We start from the raw sequence: 8584 nt of genomic DNA on the forward strand, positions 1-8584 counted from the left end.
AAAAAAAAAAAAAAAAAAAAAAAAAGAAAGAAATAACTTTAAATAAAAAGCTTATATGAGATTATGCCATCTCATATTTTCAAGTTAACATTGTTCAACGTGGTCTTTTCTCTCAACTATCATGGTCATCCTTCCTCATACATACGGATGACCAAACTCATATTTTAAGGCTGTAGATATTTCATTGCATAGGGATGTACCATCCTGTATTAATCCACCCCCCAATTAATCTGCCTAATTGATATATATTTTGGTGGCTTCCAATTCCAATTTTTGCAGGTACAAACAGTGCTACAGTGAATATTCTTTTTTTTTTTTTGAGATGGAGTTTCACTCTTGTTGCCCAAACTGGAGTGCAATGGCACGATTCCAGCTCACCACAACTTCTGCCTCCCGGGTTCAAGTGATTCTCCTGCCTCAGCCTCCTAAGTAACTGGGATTACAGGCATGCGCCACTAAGCCTGACTAATTTTGTATTTTTAGTATAGATGGGGTTTCTCCATGTTGGTCAGTTGGTCTCGAACTCCCAACCTCAGGTGATGTGCCTGCTTCAGCCTCCCAAAGTTCTGGGATTACAGGCGTGAGCCACCATGCCCAGCCAAGTAAATATTCTTATACGAATATCTTCAGGCTGATATGCAACTATTTCTTAACTTGGATTCCTAGAAGTACATTTGCTGGATCAAGTACGTACACATTTTGAAATATTGGTCAAGACTATAAAAATGCCCCCCCAAGAAGACTGTACCAACTCACTCTCCCACCTGCCATATGTTTTCCCCCTGCGTGATGACAGGGAGTGGCATATCCCTTTTGTTTTAGTTTGCATTTCCTGGATTATTTGTTAGTGAGAGAGAGCAGAAGTGGATTATTTATAACTAAGTTTACACACAGAATTACCTGGAGATACAAAAAGAAAAATACCGAGTTCTTCTCTAAAAGAAACTGATAACCTAGTTAAAGGGAAAATGTTTCATGTCTACCACAAATTGAAGTTCTTATATTTAGTGCCAGGACATCTAACACTGCGTTCAATCAAGATGTCAATGCCTGCAGCTTGAGACCTTTGCACAGAAGGTGTCTGGGGTCATGGTTTGTGAAGATTAACCTGCCACCAGTGGGTGGGTGGATAAAAACTAATATTTATTGGGATCAAAATGAGCAGAAGCTTTATTCATTTAATTCCCACAGCCCTGTGAGGCAGGTGAAATCATCCCCATTTTATGGATGAGGAAACTGAGGTTCAATTGGTTCAATAGCATGCAGAAGGTCACTCAAACTGATGAACAGTGCAGCTGAGATGCGAACTCAAGACTGAAAACTCAGAGTATGGGTTTTTAACCAAATACCACAGGGCTTCACTACAGAAGAAAGAAAGAGTTTTCAAAAATAAAATGTAGAGTTGAGTGCCACCTTGGATATGAGGGACTGGGGAAGAGTCAAGAACTCCCAGGCTTCCCTCTGGCTGTCAGTAGCAGTAGGTCCTGGCAGTGGGAGCTGGGCCATCGGAGGTGGTGCCTGAAGTGGGGCAGGCACAAAATGGATTCTGGGGCGAGCCACAGAAAAAAAGAGATTTTGACGGGAGTGGTGGCTGAGTGTGGGGAGATATGAGCAGGGGACCAGGCCTGGAGCCTGGGCAGCCCACGATTGGACACTAGGAGAAGAAAAGGAGCCAGTGGAGGAGACACTGAGGCTAGGGGTGGGGATGGCACTGGGAAGGCCGGGCTCCACCTGGCACTCTGGGGAGCTGCTGGCAGGGGGTCACACAGAGAGCTCAAGCTGCCTTACCAGCAAATGCCTCTTTCTGACCAGGGGCCGTGAAATAAAGGGACGCGGATGAGTAACTGGTTTCTGGTCCCTGCCAACCCAGGAAGCCAGCGCCCACCCTGCCTCACATTCCCTGCGTGCTACGCTCAGCCTTCCAAGCAAAACCAGCTGAGACCAGCACCTGCCAGGTCTGAATCCGCAGCTCCAAGTTCTGGGGGTAGGGGTGGGGGTCAGCCAAGGAAGTCTGACTTCTCGGGGTCAAAAGTAGGGAGAACAGCAGGGAGGCTCACCCTGAGCCCGGCAGGCAGCCCTTCCTTCTCCTCCCTTTCAGCAAAGAAAGGCAGAGAAAAACGTGTTTTTATAAATAGCTCCAGCCCCAGCAGATTTGTAAATTCAGTGGGTTTTTTTGTGTCAATGACATCACCTTCCTCCCCATGGCAACCCCCGACGATATCAAAATTGCCAAGCAACGTTGGAGCAGCTCGGCACCCCAAACGAGCAGGTCGATGCCTGAGGATTTAATGGAGAAATCCCAAAGTGAGCCGGGGCGAACTGTGGAGGAGGGGCGCGCCGCGGCCCGAGCCGCCGGGCCCTGATGGGCGGGAGCGGGGTGGAGCGGCAGCGCCTGCCACGCAGCCCTGGGCGCTGGGCTCCGCGGCCGCGCTCCCGAGACAGCCGCGGGTCCAGGCAGGTGGGGGAGGGCGCTGCTCCCGTCCTGAGGTGCCAGGAGCCACCAGCAGCCATCCAGGTGACTAAGCCGGCCCACAGGCATTGAGTCACCACCCGCCTCGAGCTGTTCCTGCTTCTCCTTTGCATCTGATTATTTTGGGAGCTGGAAACTTGGAGCTGCACCTGAGTCCCGCCCCTTCTAGCTCCCCCCTCCCTACCTTGGGCTCCAGGAAGATGGGACGTGCTGTGAGTCTGCTCCCACCCCCTAAAGATATGGAAGATGCTGTGGGGGCCAGAGGTGCCCACGGGGCTGTGGCAGCAGGCAGAGTGCAATAGCAGATATGGTGGTCAGGCTGCCGCTGTGTGTCCTCTGGAGGTGTCGGGACAGAAGGGCGGTCTTGTTCGAGATGACTGGAGTCCTTCCGGGCTGGCTCTGAACTCATCTCCCACGGGGATGTTTCTGTAAAGGAGTGGCTTCTGGGGTCGGAGTGGCATTTGGAGAGCGAGGCTGGATTGGCTTAGGCTGGCCTGGGCAGGTAGGTGGCTCCGTGCTGGGCGTGGACCCACGTGTGTGTGAGTGCAAGAGCGTGTAAGCCGGGGTGTGTGCCATCGCTCTGCTGGGGCAGCAGCTGGGTCCAGCAGAGAGCTGGCTGGAGGCTTGACAGCAGTTTATCCTAATTGATGCTGGGTGGGCGCAGGCCCTGAGATGGGCGTCAGGGAGAGGGGACGCCAGACACACGGCCTGAGCAGGGTGAGGAGCAGCTGCCAGCCCCGGCAGGCCCAGGCCCTGTCTGGGTGCACAGGACAGAGACACAGCAAGATGCCCAGGTAGGAAGCCGTCCGGAGGGGCTGGCCAAGGGTGGGAGCTCATCACCCGGGGGCTGGACAGACCATCAGCTGCCCCCTCATTCTGGCAGGCCTGGGTACCAAGGAAACAGCTTCCTACCGAGAACCTTGTCACTCTCCCATGCAGGGCCAGGCAGCACCCATGTGCGTCTCTGCTGAGCTCACAGGGACACATTCAGTGAGAAGGGCGCTGGCCAGGGCATGGCTTCCCACAGTCAGGACCCAGTGGGTGCCACTCTCAAGCCCCTGGTCCCCACAGGGCATGCCCCAGTGTGTGTCAGGAGAAGGGGGGAGGTCCCACCTCCCCCACACAGCTGGCAGCTTTGCGGGCACACCGGTGAGTAAGCTGCTGGAGGGAGGGGGGCTGTGTGCCCACAGAGGCAGGACCACACCAACCAGGAGCCTTCAGGAGAAGAGGCTGGGAGAGAAAAGCACTGAGGTTTCTTTTCCTTTTTTTTTTCTTCTATTTTGCCTAAAGGGAGTGCCGCTTCCTGGGTTAGAGACAAGCACCAGCCTGCAGTGGAGAACGTGGGGCCCCGCTGCCCAGAAGCAGCAGCCACGGTAAGGTCCCCACTGCCGCTGCATGCTCAGGCTTCCTGGGTTAGGGACAGGAGTGCCCAGGTGTCCAGGCTGCCCCCCCATCTGGTACAGGGTGGCTAACTCCACAGCTGTGGGTTCCTGGGTCAAGGAGCCCTATCCCCACCCAACCTGCACCCCCTTTCCAGATTGACTGTGAAACAATCCAATCCCAGCTGCACTCTGGCTCCCCAGCTAGAGGGAGAGATGCTTGTATATGCTGTTCCTGCAGGTGCTTCCTGCACCTTCTGGGCAAAGCCAGTGCCACCAGGCCACCCCTCTACAAGGCCTCTCTCGCCTTATCGCCTCAGGGACATTTCCCTCGCATATTCATTCCACAAATACTTAGCGCATACTGCTGGGTCCCGGGCTCCAAGTCACACCGTTTTGCTGGGCATGACCTGGCACAGATTCTGACTCTGAAACTCAGTATCAGGGCAGGTTCAGGGAACTGCCTGGCCAAGCGTGGTCACTCCTCACAGGCCTTGGGCTCCCCACCTCTGCTGCAGGGAGGATGACCTGGTCAGCTTCAGGGACATCGGGCCCAGTGAGCTTGGGCCTATAAAACACTGGGCCCACCAGGAAGAAGGCTAATGTCCTGCAGGCTCCAGTTGTCCTTTCCCTGGCATCGTACACCAAGAGGTTGATGCAGTTCTGCTTGGGGCCTTCCTGAGGCTGGTTCTGGTGGGAACTGGGCTGCAGGAAGAGAGGATGAGTTTAGGGGCTGTCGGGCCTGGGATTCAGCCCCATGGGAGCTCATCTAGCTGGGGTTGAGGCCTTTGGGCCAGGCAAGGAATCCCCTCTGCAGGCAGGCTTTCCTGGCAGTTGTCCCAGTCCAAAGCTTGGAGGTGGCACCTGGGAGCCCTAGTGGACCAGAGGACCTGGTCCAGAAAGGGTCGGCACCAGAAGAAACCCTTCTGGGAGCATCTGATTTGGCTGGAAGCTCCGTGCACCTGAGCGTGGGTTGTGGGGACTACACAGCTGGCCCAGTGCCCTGAGGACAGACTGAAGCTCTGTGAGCGCTCTGGGCCCTCCCAGACTTGCCAGGCACAGGAAGGGTAGAGAGGGTGAGGTCTCCAGCCAAGGAAACCCCGCTCTGTCCACAACACCTAAGGATGACCAAAAAGTCCCCCACCCTGGAGGACCACATGGGCTCAGAGTCAGGAGGAACCCATAAGTGTCTCTCCCGCCATGAATTCCCATACCTGGCTCCAGATGAGGAGAATGACCCAGCTGTGGGGTATCTCCTGCTTCCTCACAAAAGGTGACTCTCTCCCTGGGAGTCTTCCATGTATGTAGACCTGGGCAGGGCTGCTGCCCATCTGGGGACAGAGGGACGAGGGTGTTGAGCACCAGGCAGACAGCAGGCCAGCAACAGGCAGCAGGCGGGGCCAGGAGGGAGCAGAGAGTGGGGCCCAGGGCAGGCTGGGCAGGAAAGGAAAAGGCTGCCTGGAGTCCTGAGGGCTCAGGGAGGACTCCAGACAGCTGGCCTTCTTATGCCAGCCTGCATCTATGGGAGAGGCCCTCTGCACAGGGGACTGGGCAGGGAAGAGGCTGAGACGCCGAAAGACTGCATTCCTCACCCAAATGGCCCAGAGATGCCTACCGCACACAGTGTCCTGGGTACAGAAGGCAGCAAGGACCCATGGGAGGCTGTCCTGTGGCCTGAAGCAGAGAGTCCTTCCTCTAAGATACTTACCACCCTGATCAGGAAGGCCAGGGTGCAGGAGCAGTGCCTGAGACCTGGGCAGCAGGAAGGACCCCAGCAAAGCTCATCAGGAGTCATTTGGCCGCCTGCAGCTAGTGGGCCTCAAGGAAGGAGGCCCTAGGTAGAAAGAGGTGGACTAGTCAGCAGGTTGGGGTGGAGCATTGTAAATGGAAGCTTCTGAGGCAGAATGAGTTCTCAACTTCCTGAAGCCCACAATGTCCCTCCTGTCCAGGGCAAGCAGTCTGCCTGGGCCTGGGAAGCTCCCCCATCTGAGGAGGTACCCTCCACCCCATCAGAGCTCGGCCCTAGGGCCCAGGAAGGGCTAAGATGAGAAGAGTGACACGTGAGATAAAGGGGAACATGTCTCCTCCAGGCAGGGTGTGGGGTCCCGGCAGCTCCTTGTTCTGGTGCACAGGCTGCCAAGCAGATGACAGCCATGGCCTGATCACTAGGTGCAAGCAGTGGTGGTGGGAAGAGGGGGTGGACATGGCAGGACAGAGCTCATGCCCTGGGGGTGCTTACAGGCCTGCAGCAGAAGAATGTTGGAAAAGCTGAGCTGAGCATGGGGCCAGCCCCACCAGAAACAAGTGGAGCCACAAAACCACGATCAGCCCCCGGGTGGCTGCGTCCTTTTGCCCACGCTGGGCCCCAGACTCATCGCTGAATTTGGCAGCCATGACCCATCCAGTCCAGATAACTTATAAGTTTACACCAATACTGGGCAATGGTTGTTCACATAGAACTTTATAAAGATGGACATAAAAAAGATAAGTTGAGGATGACAGACAAAGGAAGAAGCAGCTTCTGTCTGCAGTTGCAGGCAGGAAGAGCAGGCTCAGGGAGAGACACCAGGGCGGGAAGAGGCAGGACGGTGGTTGTTAGGATGGTGGTTGGTTAATGCAGTCAGCAGCGTGAGCCTCAGGCCCCTGGCTGCCTCTTCCTGGTGACTCGGGCAAGTTACTTCATGTCTCTGGGTCTCAATTTCCTCTACTGTCCGACAGAGATAAGTATAGTACCTGTGAGTTAAGGTTGTTGAGAGGATTAAATGAGATAAGTGAATGCTCTGAACAGCATGGTTGGCATGCACATATTCAGCAAAAGAGAACTGTTACCAATGTGGTGATTACGGGTACTGGAGGAACAAAGTGCCCGGAGAGACCTTCATGTTCAGGGGAATCAGGAAAGGCTTCATGGAGGAGGTGACTTCGAAAGAACCCTCCTCTGAGGAGAAACGAAAGCACTCAGAATGCCCAGGAAGGGTAGGAAGAAACATGATGCCAGGTCTATTTTTTTTCCCAAATAGCACATTGTTTGTCCGCTGAGGCTTTCGAAGTAATACTGGAGACTCCTCCTTCTGGGGTCTAGACTTGAAGTGGCTGCACCTATTGGAGGTATTAAGAGTGCCGCTGTGGCCCTGGCCCCACTCCTTTTTGGGCTTGGAAGCTTTTGTCACATGCTGGCCCTAACTCCACAAGGAGCTGTGTTCTGCTGAGCCCCATCTAAAGCAGACACTTGGTGGTGTGGCCGGCAGAGGGGCAGACGGGGCACGTGGGCTCCTGGACCACTCTGGCAAATGGAAATGCCTAGTAATCGGGAGGCTCTGTCTCAGAGACTTTCTGTTTTTTCTACAAAGGGTTATCCATTCTGTGAATTTAGGAAAGGTAATCCTGAAGTCTATTCACCTCAGAAAAACGAGGCAACTCCAGAGCGTGACCGGCTTTCATGGGCTGGGGGAGCTCACGTGAGAAAACAGGTTCCCTTATAACCACACAAGGAGTCACGACCACCTCGGCCCCAGCAAAGGGACACCACTGCTGGCCAGGATTTCCTACAAAACCTCATCACCACGTACAGGGACAGTGATGACTTTTTTTGTACACCTGTGGATTCTCTGTGGCAACCTGTTCTTCCTGTTCCCCTAAAGTGCTGCCTCGGTCAGCAAACCCTAGTGTCTCTCAGCCCAGGCAGCAATCTCCTGTGCTCTGGTCTGCCCATAGCCTCCATGCAGTGAGCTCCCTGGGCCTCTGGCTAAGGGTCTGGAAGCAGAGCTGTGTCCTTCAGGCTGTCAAGGACCTGGTGAGGGGTCCTCTGGGTGTCCAGGGAAGCAGGTCCAGAAAGCTCAGGTCAGCTGGGGCTGTGTTTTGATCTCTGTTCCCATTGCAGTGGGGACCAGCCCACTCAACTCAGGAAAGAGCAACAAACCAGTCACCTCACCCAAGGCCTCCTGCTGCCTGCCTGGTGACCAGGACCCTAAAGGCTGCAGCAGTGGCAGAGTTAAACTTTCAAACCGGGAGGACTCGTTCTGTGGTTCAGCTTCCTGGCCTGGAGAGTCTCCAGCCTCCATTTCCTTGCTTACGGAATTGTGCAATAAAGCACAGAGGGTGGATGGAGTGAGGGGACCAGTTATGCCGCAGCCTCCTGCGCCACCGGAGCACAGTCCCAGGTCAGCAGGGAGGAGCTCCAAGGAGGAAAAGGCTGCCCAGGAAGGAGCTGGCCGTCTCAGACTGCCGTAGCACATTCAAGCCAGAGGGAGTCCCTGGAGGATGTTTCATCCAGCCCCATGATTTTAGAGTGGGAAGCAGAGGTCCAGAGAAGGAAAGGGGGTCCTGAGACCACACAGCTAATAATGGCAGTGTCGGTTTCCAGCCCAGGGATCCCCAAATGCCTGCCCAGGACTCTTGCTACCCAGGCTGCCCATGCTTTCAAGGGGCCCTTGCGGGAGCAGGCAACAGCCGCTGGGTAAACTGATGTCTTGGGAGAAGTGGCCTGGCCTGATGTATTGGGAGGCTAGACAGGTCCCCTTCGATCCTGGGTGCCTCCTGCCATCCCCCCTGCATCCTGCTAGACACAAAACCACAGCCCAGCCTGTGCTTGTCAGTCAAGTGCTTCCCAGGGATAAACTTTGCACACAGCACCCGGGCCACTCCTGCGGACCAGGCCACTCGCTGATGAAGAGATCTAAGTAATTTATAAATGGATTGACTCAAGTTCTTTTTCTTTTTTTTTTTTTTTTTTTTT

The 8584-nt window shown here is 54.7% G+C and overlaps 1 protein-coding gene across 8 annotated transcripts in view; it reads left to right on the forward strand.

The window, feature by feature from the left end:
• Positions 1-8584, forward strand: part of LOC108306138 (serine/threonine-protein kinase PAK 6) — a 61078-nt gene that overhangs the window by 20955 nt on the left and 31539 nt on the right. Inside the window, exons 1-3 of one of the 8 annotated variants that reach the window (XM_017530929.2) lie at positions 2359-2972; positions 3410-3619; positions 3761-3843. The exons of 1 other annotated variant lie outside the window; for it this stretch is intronic. The gene's annotated coding sequence lies outside the window, so the exon portion shown is untranslated. Of the gene's footprint in view, positions 1-1741; positions 3265-3409; positions 3620-3760; positions 3844-8584 lie in introns of those variants that run through there. 6 more of the 8 variants (XM_037739413.1, XM_017530927.2, XM_017530928.1 and 3 more) reach the window with 6 other exon arrangements.

Source organism: Cebus imitator, unplaced genomic scaffold, assembly GCF_001604975.1.
Source record: "Cebus imitator isolate Cc_AM_T3 unplaced genomic scaffold, Cebus_imitator-1.0 Scaffold70, whole genome shotgun sequence".
In the NCBI taxonomy this organism is placed as follows: domain Eukaryota; kingdom Metazoa; phylum Chordata; class Mammalia; order Primates; family Cebidae; genus Cebus; species Cebus imitator.